General features: G+C 36.5%; 1 protein-coding gene and 1 non-coding gene across 2 annotated transcripts in view; both read left to right on the top strand.

The window, feature by feature from the left end:
- The window catches only part of LOC134672591 (potassium voltage-gated channel protein egl-36-like), a 199679-nt gene that overhangs the window by 107456 nt on the left and 75983 nt on the right, over nt 1-16240 (top strand). The window lies entirely within an intron of this gene.
- Trnad-guc (transfer RNA aspartic acid (anticodon GUC)) lies at nt 14352-14424 on the top strand. Its single transcript has one exon. It is a non-coding gene; the product is annotated as a tRNA-Asp (tRNA).

The raw sequence follows: 16240 nt of genomic DNA, 5'->3' as shown, positions 1-16240 counted from the left end.
CTAAGTATTACTTATGAAAGCAGAAGAATATAAATGATCGTATTAGGTTCATAATTGTTACATATCTGTCGTATCTTATTTTTAAAATGTGTTTTTCAATTGAAAGACACATCAAGATTGTTTACCTTATTTTTAATGCTAAAAAAAACGAACTATACGTCTTCGTAACATCGCCCACATTGTTAACTGTACATCCGTGGATCTGGCGCGATGGAAAAGGCGCGAAATTCAAAGTTTCTATAAAATTTGCCGCCTTTTTCTACTGACGGAAATGCCTTGCTAAACTATATATGATAAACAAACATGGATAACAGTTTCCGTAGCCGTAAATTATGGTTTTTCAAAGTATGTACCTATTTACGTCAACACCACCAGTGTTTTTATCAACGTGCTACAAAAGAACTTATTTAAACGTAACTTGAGCCAAATGTTTGTCTCCATCACCTGTCAAAACCCAGCCTAGCAAGCAATTTAGAAACACAAACTTACTGCTGCACTCGGCAAAATATGTCACTGAGATTTCCACGTTCAAAGTATAAGTAACACCTCAACTAAAGCGCCGATACGAAACGCATGTGTAAGTTGGTAGAATGTATTAACATTTCGCTGCAGGCGCCCGTTTCTCGGTCAATTTAAACTTTTTTCTTCAAAACTGTGAAGCGTAAAGAAGTGAGAAACTTAAGTAAGGATATAAGAGTTCGGGAGCGGCATTCGAACAAAAAAAATTTTTCAATATGATCAAATTTAGACTTTGCTTGTAAAGCATCTCGCTTGCACCAATGTATCTACAGTCGACGTCAAACATATGTCATATTTCGCCATATTACAAAGGATTAAGGTGCAAAAGTGTAAACATATCTTTGACGTCGACTGTACAAGTGAAAACACTGCGATTTTTGTCTAAATAAAATCAATATGTAAAGCTTGAATGCCGTCCTGAATATGTACCTACCTAAAAAGTTTTGAATTGAAGTTAGGAGAGAATCTGGTGTGAAATTGCGTGTCCGAAACAATAACAACACAATGGACTTTTGGCCTCCAATTTTAGGATGTAGCACTATAGTTAGATAGGTATGTACAGTTGGAATCAATGGCAGCGTATGTAACAATGAAAAATCTCAACAGTATGCATTGAAACATACATGCAACAGTTAAATATTATTGTTCTTGAGACATAGGTGCTTTTTTTTTATTATGATTGGGCTTACTCATGGCCACAGACTAGCCGAGGCGTAGACGTGGCCTACGATGGAGCGTGCTCGCCCAGAAGGTGCCTGTTCACTCTTGATTTGAAGGTAGCCGGGTTATAAGAACACGGAAATATAGACGCCGGCAAGGAATTCCATTCCTTGGCAGTTACTTACTACTTACTTACCTATTACTTACCTATTACTTACCTATTACTTACCTATTACTACCTGCGTATTACTTACCTGTTACTTATCTATTTTCCTAAAGAGTGTGTTTGGAAAATGACATACAGCGACAACGATAACGACGCCGCAAGGCGGCCTAGCCAAGGTGACAATCGCTTGCGCTTCGCCATCGAATCGCTTTGTGTCTCTCTATCACTCTTCCATATTAGTGTGACCGTGACAGTAAGCTACTGTTACTATAGCCAAACAATAATTAATGTAATTGGTCTAAAATTAATTGGCATTTGACCTTTCAACTCCCATCTGCGAAACTTTTCCCTTTGACCTTTTGATGTCAAGATAGGACGACTGAATTTAAATTGAGATCAAATCTAATTTTCTTAAATCTTTTGTTTTTCGGTTATTTTTTCATTGTGAAATCGTATTTGATGTTATTATTACGCAATAATCATAATTATTTTCATTGACAAGAAATGTGTTATATAATATTTAGAACTTTCGCGTTTTGAACACCGTCCCGTCTTTACCCTTTGGGTACGGAAACCTAAAAAACCGGGTAAGTGCGAGTCGGACTCGCGCACGAAGGGTTCCGTACCATAATGCAAAAAACGATCACCCATCCAAGTACTGACCCTGCCCAACGTTGCTAACTTTGGTCAAAAATCACGTTTGTTGTATGGGAGCCCCACTTAATTTTTTATTTTATTCTGTTCTTAGTATTTGTTGTTGTAGCGGCAACGGAAATACATCCTCTGTGAAAATTTCAACTGTCTAGCTATCACGGTTCGTGAGATACAGCCTGATGACAGACGGACGGACGGACGGACGGACGGACAGACGGACGGACGGACGGACAGACAGCGAAGTCTTAGTAATAGGGTACCGTTTTACCCTTTGGGTACGGAAACCTAAAAATTATCATCTAGCCTTATGTCTCCGTCTAAAGTGTACCTATATTTACTTATATAAGTACTAGTTTGGCGCGATGATCCAAAATGAGTCTTGTCCTCCAACACAAGAGCACGCCATTTTACTTGGTCCTGCGCGGATTCACGCCAGTTTTCACTGACGCCGAGCTCCCGGAGATCTGAGCGCCTACCGCGAACCACGTTCAACGTGTTGCCTCCCTGTCGCACTTGTAGATTTGTACGTACGTGTGACAGGGAGGCTACACATCGAACGTGGTTCGCAGTAGGCCCTCTGCCTCCACTCGATCCGCCCACCGATATATAATAGATCGATATATAAATCTAATGTTTAATTTGTCTTTGGTTTTTATTTGTAGTTTCTTTGTACTTATTGTATTTTATTTTGTAGTTTCACAGTGCCTTGGTTTTACTGTAATGCTGTGTTACTTATTTGACTAATAAATAAATAAATAAATAAATAAATAAATAGGAGTATAATAGGACGACCTACAGGACGGCGTCTAGTCGGTCGACCCAAGCATGCTCTCTTTACACCACGATCTTCACCCATTCTTTCGAGGTGGCCCAGCCGACGGAGACGATACATGTACAGTTAACAACAGAGCTATGAATACAGGCAAAGTGCCAAAAATATGTATACACGACCTTAATGTACAGGCAATAAAGTATTGTATACATATTTTTGACACTTTGCCTGTATTCATAGCTCTGTTGTTGACTGTACTTTGGTCTCACCCATTATATTAGGTTCGGCTAAGAGTTCCAGTCGAGTTCGAGTTAGGTCTAAAGCAGACGTCACTCCGCGATTTTGTCACTTTCCTACAGGTATAGCTAAAAGTACATCCGTTCCACACCAATTTTGGTGGCTAGCCATAAGCCGCGCGTGGCGCTATAGCCACCTAGCGGCCATATCTGTCCTGATCGTCGCGTTTTGTTAGAGAGTGAGTCTTCTGTACGTAGTACTATTATTTATTCTGTGTCTAAAGTGTATATTAGACTATAAATGTACACATATTACGGTATAGTACACGGCCTGTAGAATCTACCGCTCCGTCGGCTCTTTCGCTTCATTTACTCTAAAACCCGAGGCGCCGTTCCAAATATCGTTTAGTACATAGCTGTATTCTCGGCGTTTAATAGAAAATACTGATAAAAAGTTTTGTTAACGTTTTTTTCTTGCAATAATTTTTCAAGGTGATGTTTAGTTTTAATTATATCTTTACCGACTCCAAGAAAAAGTAAATTCATTAGAGATACGCAAACTTAAGGATGACACGCTAGACCGCGCCGTGTCCGGGTCGAGGCGTCCGACGTCATTTTCTATGACGGCTGACTGGTGATCACATGGTACTTTCCATAGAAAACGAGGCGCCGGTAGCCCCGGCCTGGTCTAGCGTAAGTCATCTTTTAGCCGCCGCTGTACAATTGAAGTTACGCGTTCTTTAAAATGACGTTGTGAAATAAGTAATATGAAAGTAGAAAACATTCAAGTAACATATTTATAGATACAATTAAGTATTATAGATATAGATAGATACAATTAAGTAAGTATTAGTCAAAAATTTAGTTCCAAGCATTTCCTTCTACACCTTCTTGTTGCTTTAGTACAGTCAGCAGCAAAAGTTGCTAAGCGGGCAAGGTGTTCAAAAATACCTCGACACGCTCTTATTCTCTTAACAATAAAGTCGCGTCAAGGTAATTTTGAAAACTTGACCCGCTTAGCAACTTCTGCTGCTGACTGTACTCTAAATCCATTTTACCTAACACCCGGAGTCACATTTGACAACCAAATATGATACTATAATCGCCATAGGGCTTTCAACGCATATCGAACAGACATATTCCTATGATAACATTATGAATAATCTATTCACCGAGCTCCGATAGTTACAAATTCACAAAGCAAATGTTAACATTAACGATATGAGTCTATGACGATATGGAATTGCGTCAATTCAATACTGTTTTAGGTTTAAATTAGCAATTGGGTATATTCAGCGAGGATATGGGTATTAAAAGTTCTGCTGCAGACTATTATTTATTTATCGTAGACTATTCCATTTAATAATATTGTTTGAATATTTAGAGTCAGTTCTGGAATAGATAAATAGTTAATTAAGCTTAGAGTAATCACTCCAATAAGTTTTATTACTTAATAAATAATAATTTGTATGGGAGGTATAGTAAAAAGTTTTATTAATAAGTTTTAAATTTGTTTAAAACATAAAACCAAAAAGAATCGTATAATAAGGCAGATCATGAAATTCCTAGGCATATCGTGAATCATGAAAAGTATTTTCTCGTTCCCTGAGCCGACGGAGCGCTAGGGCTCCTATTTCTGGTCAATGCCTTTCGGGCATCTGAAGCAGCCTAAGAGTGACATTCCATTTCCAACTGCAGCTGCAATACTGTTCATTTTACTATGGAAACGCGTCGCTGTCATTGTCAATTTCCATAGTAAAATGAACAGTATTGCAGCTGCAGTTGGAAATGGAATGTCACTTTAACGAAACTACGAGTAGGTATATCCTACCTATCTATTGGTTCAATATGACTACCGTCAAAACATTACACAGTAACTTTACGATCTGCCGGATTTTACGATACGATAATATATACCTACTTAATTACGGATAAAACTTGTGGACCATATTAGTAGTGGGGTAACATGGTATAGATGGGGTAACTTTAAACAGTATTTTTGGACTATGAATTAACCTAGCAAGTTAAAAATTGACCATAAATCTGACTGGTAAATCCTGATTCAAAGATTGTAAAAAATATACTGCTGTCAGTCACATTCATATAATTGGGAAATATTTCCTTTGACTAATGTCCTCGACTCGTGTCTCCAGTTATCCCACTTGAGGGTAGTGGTTTCACGGTATTGGAATATCCATATTACGCGAAACTCTGCGAGATTCGAACTTTATGATAGGTACGAGTACGTATCAACAAAAAATTTGTTTTTTGTTTGAAGAAACGTCACATTTCAGACTGACATATCTAATCCATATCGTTTCTAGATCTATTAATTGACGTATCTTAAACTTAGGATCGGGCCGTACGGCAAAACAGTTATGTCAGGCGTGGCTTACTCCGCGATTTCATCGCTTTGCTACAGGTAGCTAAAAGTACATCCGTTCCACACCAATTTAGGGGAAAGACATAAGCCGCGCGTCGCGCTGTCGCCACCTAGCGGCCATAATATCTGTGCTGATCGTGATAGACGCGTTTTGTTAGAGAGTGAGTCTTCTGTACCTAGTACTACCTTACCTGTGTAAGTTACTCTATCTATGGTTTACGATAGGCATTAGTGCTGCACTCTGGCGGCAGAACATTGCAGTTATGCCCCAAATGTCTGTCTCGTTTACGGGCGACCTAAACTATAAATAATTTTAATGCTAACGCGTCGGGACAGGTTTATTTCCGAAGAACTTTATTGGATTTCGGGCAAATTTATACGGACCGGAGAAGTAAGGGATGGGAAAAGGATTTCAGGTTGGTTAACCTCATTTGGGTAATTTCTTTTGCAGACGTCATTAAAAACAATTTTCAACGGCTAACGCGATGGTAATTATGTTAAAGGCCTTTTATGTCAGCTTTGAAGCGGTGGTAACCGAATGGATCTGACATCCTAACTTTCAAATTTGCGGTCACGGGCTTAAATTCTGGCTCTTCTTTGGAATTTATGTACGAAGTATATATTGAAACTTACCAGTAGCTTTTCGGTGAAGGAAAACATCGTGAGGAAACCTGCATATATTTGCGAAAAGCCCTGAACCCGCATTGGCCCAGCTTGGTGACTAAAAAAATGCTATATTAGTAGAAAGTGGTTTATTCCCTGATATAATAATATATAGGAGCGACCAAAGCTATCACAAATATTTGAACACACCTCTATTGTCAAGTTGTTTGAGTGCGTGTTTATATATTTTTGAGCACTATGACCGCTCCGATATATCTGATTGCGACAATACTTTGCTTTGTGCAGATTGCTATATGTTATAGCCATAATATTGTTGATGTTATATTATTTAATTCCTTTTTTATTTGCGTGCCTCTTGACTTCTAAATCAACGCTGTCGACAGTTCCATATTTGTAGTTTAAGATATGAATGGCGTTATTCATAAACGCGGCCTGAACTAGCTATATATCGTTTGTCTTTATCTGTCATTTTGAATTATGTATTTGTAAGAAAGGGAAAAAAAATAATTTAACTAAACCAGGCCCGTAATGTTTTATGAATTAAGGGGGAAAAGTTTACATGAGGTATCTCTCTCTCTTCTCCTGGCCGATTTCGGCCACAGCGACTGCATTATACAGGATGTTTGGTACATCGTTTGCCAAATTAAAACGGCAGATAGCTTCAGTCATTTGCTATGTTCTCATGCCTAGAAAAACAAAAATGGCCATGGTTTTTTTTACTACTACGCAAGTAAAAATTAGAAATTTACGAAAAACTGTCATAGTATGTCTGTCATTTGCACCAAATTAAAAATTTCTAGGCATGAGAAGATAGCAAATGACTCAACCTATCTGCCGTTTTAATTTGGCAAACGATGTACCAAACACCCTGTATTATGCGTAACTAACTAACTAACTATTACTAACTGAGGTAACTATTATAATTGTCACATCACTAGTGTTATTGGACGCTTGATTCAATATTGTTAATCAATGAGGTACTAGCGGCGCAATATTAATGCATGCTTATTTTGAAATCATCCGTATTGATGATGCGTTGATGGTTTTTAATGAGTTAATATTTGAGTGATAATTTATTTATGGTATTGCTGTCACGATGATTAATTACTCAAATAGCATTGCGTGCCTTAATAATTTGATGGAGTTCAAACCCAATACATTTGAAATACAATATTACGTGACCTTTTACTTTATTTAAATAAGTTTGGACACCTAACAACAAAAAAAATCCCTACTTTATATTACAAGCTTTTATTTACTTTCACCTGACCATTGTCTGTCTGTAATCAAATCTTGCAAGTTAAATTTGATCCACTGCCCGGTTTCCGATTGAACTGAAATTTTGCATACATACGTAAGTCGGGTGACAATGCAATATTATGGTATCATCGAGCCGATCTGATGATGGAGACCGGAGGTGGCCATAGGAACTCGGTGATAAAACAACGAAACCTAATTGTGTTTGGGGTTTTTAGAATTGTCTCGATGAGTATTAGTTACCTGTGGAAAGAAAAGTACAGTCAGCGATAAAAGCTTGTGCCAAAAATGAAATTTTTGCCAAAAACTTATTTATACATAATGATGCGCGATTTATAAAACAGCGCCACGAAATCGACAAAAAATATAGACATGTCTATGTTTTTTGTTGCTAATCTGTCTTCATTACTAAAACATAGAATAATATATTTTTTGGACACATAAATATGGGACAAACATACAAACTGATCTAGTCCAACAGTAAGGTCAATATGACGTGTGTTGTGGGTACCAAATGCAGTATACACATAAATAACAGACAAATAATTATACAGGATGATTTCGGGGTCGTGGAGCAAGAGAGCCAGACATCATACAGAATCCAAAGATGAGCCTATTGATGTTGTTAATTATTGTTTATCACGAATAATGATGATTATTTTCCAGATGACAAGTAGGAAAAAACATTTTTGCATACAATTTGGTGACCCTACTCAATATGACGTCTTGTCGCTTTCCATACTGCGTATCTCAAAAGTCATAGGGTGACCATAATTACTTAGTATAACATTAATTTTACTTGAAAAATAAGAATAATATCAATATATAATAATAAGAATATATATGTCTTTTTGTACAATAAAGAGTTTACTACTACTACTACTATAATAAAGTAATTATCTTTGAATCAAATACTACCATACCTATGATAATGTGGATCATTTACAGAGTCAGAAAAAGTGGTTCTGGATCACGACCCAGAAATCACCCTGTATATTACGTACCTACATACGTAAAAACATCCATATACTTAATATAATATAAACAGACAAATGCTCTTAACCCTTATCTTGGCAAGGCTCAAAATATCTTAAATATAAACATTTTTTTAGTGTTTTGTCACCTATTGAGCATACTAGACTATTAAAAAATAAGGAAAAAAATCCAGGATTTTCCAGTTTCGGAAAATCATATGTATCATATTTGATACATTGCCAATAACTCGACAAAATAGTTACCTACTTTTTAGAAGAAAAATATAGATTTTAATAAAAATAAAACATGTAATGCTACAGAAATTAGCATTTACTGCTAATTAAACGAAATCTAAAGCATCAGATGACTATTAAACCTGTAAATATAAATTATATCTACGAATACCTGATCACATGGGCGGAAAATTTGATCCCGAAAAGTTTCAAAAAAGTAGTCGGCAAAAAGATGAGTAAATATATGAAAAGTAAACAAATAATTAAAAGTAAAATAAAATATTTTTTTTTAACTTTAGTACCGTTTTTTGCCAAACACATATTTTTCCGTGCTACGGGCTACGGCGTAGCAATAATGCTACAGCGTACGAATATATAGTTAAATAACATCTAGTTCTTAAAAAAATCAAAGTTTAATAACTAAATAATACGACAACTAATATTAAATAACTGAAGCATGTTTTGTAACCCCGCAAAAAAAAAAATCATGTAAAACTATTTTGACGATAACTTGGCAATGTATTAAATGTAATACAATCCTTTCGATATGAACATTTCTTAGTTCTTGGCATAGTATCAAATATAATACATAACAGTTTCATGTAAGGTTCTGTGTATTAAATGTTTTGAAATTCAAAGGCATTGTAAATATGTATGCACTAAGAGACAGTAAAGACATCAAAATGTAGATTATGGAAAAATATTATACTAACATAATAAATAAATGCAAAACTTCCAGTACGAACCGAAATCTATTGTTTCCGCGGCGCCATGTTGATTATTACTAATTAATTTACAATGACACTCGTGTCCATTATTTTTTTCTATAAGTAAGGAGGGTAGCTCGACATATGGATGGCAGAATTATTTTGTTAGGTAATACAGTGAACCTGCTAGATTTTTTTAAGTTCCATGTATCACGGGTGTTACGATGCCAAGATAAGGGTTAACCAGGAAAAGTAAATGTCAAAAAATAATAAAAAATCTCTGCACCAATTGTAGATGTCTGTTTGGCCCTATGGTTGACTGGTAGAGAATGCCATTTGGCATTAAGTCCGCCATTTGTACATTTTTGTATATACTTTGTGCAATAAAGTTTAAATAAATAAATAAATAAAAAATCCGTACTCTAAAACATCCCTTTTTCGCTATAAATTTTACCCAAGACTTACAGAATATAACCGTATTTCATTTAACTTAATTCCCGCTTCAGAGCTAGCCTAGATAAAAATTAGGTCTTGGCTGTTTGACCCGCTTCCCATTATAAACCAGACGCCCGAATAGGTCACTAGTTCGGTAAGTGGCTTATTTTACAGGTGTCCCCTTTTTAGGGTTCCGTGCCCTAAGGGTAAAAACGGGACCCTATTGTATATTGACGATCGCTATACGATAAGTAATTGCTTCTGTATTCTTTTACATTAACTATTAAAATTGTATCGAGAGATCAATAAACCAAACTAATCTAAACTAAACTATTACTTAGACTTCACTGTTTGTCTGTGTGTCACCAGGCTAGGCTCACGAACCGTCATAGCTACACAGTTGAAATTTTGACGAATGATCTATTTCTGTTGCCGGTATAACAACAAATAACTACTAAAAAGTACGGAACCCTCAGTGAGCGAATCCGACTCGCACTTGACCGGTTTTGTTACTGTTATGAACATGACATAATTATTAACATGTTTATTAAGTTTTCTTGTAAATTAGAATTTGCGCCTTACAGCTATTATTGCCAAATGGCACAAATTATGGCTTATTCTTTTTAACGCACAAAGGTAAAGTTTTTAACCCCCGATGTAAAAGGTGGAGTGTTATGTTTCACGCGAATCTCTGTCTGTCTGTGGCATTGTAGCTCTCCAACGGATGAACCGATTACGATGCGGTTTTTTCACGTGAAAACGATTTTTCTTGCGGAGGTTCTTAGATGTGTATGATAGTAATCGATCCACTAATTTATAGAGCATCAGCTCTTTTCCAAAATAATGTAATGGATTATTTGGCATAAAATTGTTTTTTTGGCAAATACCTAGCGTAGAGGTTTATTTTTATTTAATACCTACTTATTGTTACTCGACTACGGCAACGCAAAAGGAGGGTTATGATATACTTACAATCATATCATATCCCATGTTGGTATCGTCTTGGGTCGTCCCATTCGTTTTTAGTCAAGTTCTTAAATTAGTCCTATTCTGCTTTCGTCACTCATTCTACATTGAAAGCCACCGACGATTGTGACGAATGTAGAATGAGTGACGAAAGCAGAATAGGACTAATTTAAGAACTTGACGAAAAACTAATGGGACGACCGACCCAAGACGATACCAACATGTTTTGCGTGCATTCTGGCGCAGCTGCTAGCTATGACATAACAGACTGCGCATCGAAATATCGTGATTTTGGAAAAAATATATTCATTAAAACAATTTAATTTGTGTAACAAAGTCATTACAAAGATAGAAAGTCATGGTTTCCTAAAAAACTGAAAGTAGTGGAATATCTTCCGTAAGCAATCAGTCAAGTGGAACGACCAAAAAACAAAGTAATAAATCATTTGAATAATAATTCACCTATATATTTTTTTTCTAATCTACGATTTATGAGTAGCCACAAAAACTAGCCAATCTATCATTTTAGGCGGCCATTTTTTGCCTTAACAAACTATTTGGACATTAAATAATTCATAACGGTTGCCGTGCGAGTTGCCATCGAAAAATATTTGTCAAAAGCGAAATATAATGGATTTACGATATTGTTTTTCCAATGTCCGGCTGACAGGGCACACTATTTACTTACTTCGTGGACGCGCGTTTTTAAACTCTTCGACTGGGATCAGGGACTTTCAATATACATAATATATACGAGTACATACTTAGGCGCATGTTTTAAAATGAATGTCGCTCCTCCTGTGCTAATTTCTATGGATGTATTATCTTCCAAATATCATATGGGAAAGTTTTTTGAAGTGAAAACTTCTGTAGCGGCGCTGTGTACTTTTTGTGATGGGGAAAAAATGTTAAACTCGCGAGAGCGTCAGACGTAAGACGCTTCGTAAAACGGACACGTGACCTGATCGAATAACTGTTACAATGTCATTAAGTTTTCACTTCTGCCGGCACTCCCGGAGTGCAACCCGTTGTTTTTTTTGCTAGTTTGTGATGTCCACCACTACTTTTCATTAATTTTCTTTCATAAAATAAATAACCTTATCTATACATATATGTACTTATTATAAAAATAATAGCAATACCCGAATATGCCTCTGGTAGCGATCGGTATTTAAACTATTCAACATACAAAGGTTTTTATTGTTCTGTATACGATCTGTATTCGAGCGTCGATATCTCTTTGTTTTAAGTTCGTGATATTGCGGAGAACAAAGGAAACCACGTTAAAATATCGGTTTGTTTGTGAATTCGATTAATAGTTGAAATTTATGTAAACACGATTCCATAATGGTGAGAAATACAATTTTATGTATGTTGTTAGTTTCACTCTTGCAATGTTTATTAATTTATGACATAGGAGGCAAACGATCACACAATATTATTTCATAAAAAAACCACCCAACGAGGGTTCCGTAACAATACAACTGTCTAGGCTATCACGGTTCATGAGATACAGCCTGGTGACAGACAGACAGACGGACGATCATGAAACGTTTAATAGAAAATGTATCGGCCTGTCAGTTAGAACAAAATTTTGACAGTTCCGAACAACTAACAGGCCGATACCGTCCGGCGGACTGTTAATCAATGGGCCCCTTTATACCTATGAAATTTCGGCCGCGATCGAAATTGGATGTAGGTACATACTCATTTTTCTCGTATGTTTTCGTCTTCTAGTAGAGAGCGAAATTAATGAAACGTCTTCCATTATTGGTACCGCATCCATTACATAGCATTTTTAGAGTTTCCTCAATATGCTCTTTCCTTCGCTTATTACGTACTCAAATAATTACAAAGTTATACTTGTACGTTACAACTTATACAAAGTTATACTGAAATGCGACATGCAACTTTCACACCACTTGTAACATCTGTTGACAGCGTCTATGCACCCCAAATGTCCTCCTTTATAAAACATATGGCAGAAACCATATCTCAACGTTCTCTAAGCACCATACTGGGCTAGCTGAGATGTAGGATCAGTATCGCCGTCATACGCGCCACCAGCATGTGCATCCGAGGCACACGCCACCGGTTTAAGTCCACCGCCAGGTGGCTTGGGTTCGACGACGGTGCCGCCCTTCCACACATCGACTGAAACCCCTTTTCTACCCTACCTACATATGTCTTAACCTAACCCTTTGCCTATGTATTACTTATGATTCTCGTAATAAATGCTTTTGAGTAAAATATTTGTACGTTACAACTTATACAAAGCTATACTTGTACGTTATAACTTATACAAAGTTATACTTGTACGTTACAACTTATACAAAATTATACTTGTACGTTATAACTTATACAAAGTTATACTTGTGCGTTATAACTTTCAGGGGCAGGTTGTTGCTGAAAACTCAAATTGAAAGCCAAAGTAATTAAATAAAAACTTGCGAAGTGTACCCAGGAAATATAATTTCTAAATAACAAAGATATTTTAAAAGGAATCTCGGCGGAAACATGGCGCTTGTTATAAGGAGTAGCTTAATTGCATCGTTGCAGACGTTCTGTAATTAAAAGCTGGACGGCGTATTCTGATTAAGATTACAGGTTTTGAATTTGATCTGGATTTGTTATGGATATGAGAATAGACAAACCCTTGACAATAATGCTGCCAACCATATTGACATAGACATAGACATGGAATCTACATAGAACAATTTTATTAAACATCACATGAAATGACAGAGTTAACAAATAGTGTAACACATTTTTACAGATAAATCTTAAATTAAGACTTAAAAACTAAGAAATTGAGTTGCACATCTAAGGGAGAAATATTTATGAGTGTTAAGTAGGAGCTTGCCTCAGCATAATGTTGCACTGTATTAACTACAACGCTGGTTTTCAGGCAGACCCTTGATACATTATCCCTTGCTCGCTGTTAATCGTAAACGATATGGCTTAGAGTTATGTTAAATATGTACCTATCAGCGTAAACTACATGTATTAGAATTGGGACAGAATAATTGCTAGTCCCTATGGTGTAAGTAGAATTGAATAGAAAAAAAAGAATAATACCCAATATTGAAGGAAGTATACGATCTTATAAGATACATATGAGTGTAAACATAATTAATAAAGGTAAAAATAAATAAATAAAGACATAAGACATATTATGGTGCATAAATATATATTATCACCATTTTAAATATGACGGCGTGGCTCTAGTACCAGGATATTGAAGGTTACCTAATATGCCCTAGGGTCTGTAAGTCTTAGAGCCCTAATTCACTTGAGCTTCTACAAACCCTCGTCTGTCAGAAACACTGACAGCTGTCATTCACAGACAATGTATGTATCGGGGCAGCACGTCAGGACATGTTTGAAGGGGGTGGAGACTAAAGGGCCTTTCCGGTGGCCACAGCAGACGATTCTGAACAATATGATAAATAAAATAAATAAATATATAAATATTACAGGACAATTTTACACAGATCGACCTAGTCCCACAGTAAGCTCAATAAGGCTTGTGTTGTGGGTACTAGACGACGATATATATAATAAATAGGTCTATATAATACTTATATGCATAGAAAACATCCATAACTCAACAACATTCATGTGATATAAGAACAACGATTTCTATGAAAAGTAAATTAAATTCAAAAACGCTAACGGTGTTAAGAAGTGTAACGCTCTTACGGTAGATGTCGCTAGGGTCCCCTAGACCCATATGGTGAAAATATTTGCTGGATATGGATGAGGTCTTGGTGGCTCAGATGGCAGAGCGCTGGAGTGTCGATCCAGATGCCATGAGTTCAAGTCTCACCCAAGACAGTATTTTTTCTACTTTTTAATTTATTCTAAGTTTAATGAAATTCCTTGAAAATTTCACTGTACATTTATAAATATGTCACATGTTAATAGTTTTCGGTACCCATGAGACATCAGAACAATCTGTATGTTTTAATTGTCATTTTATTTAAAAAAAATACGCTCGGTTTTCTTGAAGGGCTACAATCATCATCATCATCATCATCTCAGCCATAATAAGACGTCCACTGCTGAACATAGGCCTCCCCCATTTTTGGGGGGTGAATGCCGTAATCGCCACACTTGGCAGGCGGGTAAGGGCGGGGAAGGGCTACAATACCGAGTCATAAAAAAAAGGAGTGTACACATGTTTTTAAAAGAAACCCCTAGAGTTACAGGTTTTCATAGTCTACGGTGACCACTTATCATCAGAGTGTATGCTTGTTTGCCACAGCAAAAAAAAAAACGTTCGTACTGTTACTACCACAGTGACTGTGGTCAGCGCTCTTCCAAAACAAATACGGAGACAATGGGCCGTGAAATCAATGTGATTGGTGATTGCTCAGCCTGTCGCTTGTCCAGTCGACGTCAAAGATATGTTTACATTTTTCGCCTTATTACAAAGGAGTAAGGTGCAAAAGTGTAAACATATTTTTGACGTTTGTCTAAGATAGCTGACCACACGATGGGAAATATATCAAGGAAAGATTGACCAAGCATTAGGGTGTCCCTTATTTTGCGATTTTTTAAATTACCAACGCATACCCCCTAAATATCAATACCCTATAAATCAGGGTGTTTTGAAATAGTATCGTTATACTATTCCAAAACACCCTGATTTTTTTTTCAGGATATTCCAGTAACAAGAATCCCGTGCCGACTTACAACTGAAATTCCCATACAAATTACTATGGAGCTAGACCATACACTAATTTGATAATTTTTCATTGGTTTTGTGTTCGCATGTGTCGATATGAAAAAAAAATGTGTTTTTCGTACATTGTATGGGAAAATCTCATGAAAGTCAGCACGGATTGCAGTTACAGGAATGACCTGAAGATGTTTACAGAGTGTTTTGGGATAAAAGAAACTGATTTAGGGGTATGCGTTATTTATTACTGAAAATCGTCAAATAAGGGAGACCCTACCACGCATGCACTCCCCTGTTATATAACACTTTAAACTCTCGCGTTTTATACACATATTTAATTACACAAACGGGTCTCCCGCGATATAATTTCATTGTTTTTACCTTTAATTCCGACGTTTCAGCTGAGTTGCACCAGCTATATCGCGCTATGTTGCGCTAGTTATATCGCGGTAGACCCGTTTGTGTAAGTAAATATCTCCCCGGTTATGTACGGAATAAATAAAATAGAATGCCTTACAGAGGGGTTTAATCGATGTGATAGATGATCGATTGATCGCCTCACTTATCCTGTCGCTTGCCCCTCGCAGGCCACACGGTGGGAATATATCAACATACTTTTCACCACACCAGCTCGGAAAGGCTTACTCTGCGCTTCAAAAACTGATAGCAAAGTTGCATTTTATTCAAGTGTGAGGCAAAGTAATCAAATGCAAATTTTGAGTTGTTATCTTATGTTTCCTGGTTGAATTGACTTTTAAATGATGAATTGGGATGATAAATATTTAATAACATTCATTTGGATTTGATTTTGTTTGATTGTGTTTCATATTTTACATTTAAAATTTGCTTCGGGTTGGTGTGGTGAAATATTTTGTGTTTCACTCGGGGGCAAATTTTGTATAACCCTCGTGCTTTGAAACCCTCGCAACGCTTAAGATTCCATTTCTCGAACCACTCGCTACGCTCGTG

The sequence above is a fragment of the Cydia fagiglandana genome, chromosome 17, assembly GCF_963556715.1.
Source record: "Cydia fagiglandana chromosome 17, ilCydFagi1.1, whole genome shotgun sequence".
Classification (NCBI taxonomy): Eukaryota; Metazoa; Arthropoda; class Insecta; order Lepidoptera; family Tortricidae; genus Cydia; species Cydia fagiglandana.
This window is presented reverse-complemented; position numbering and strand designations above follow the sequence as displayed.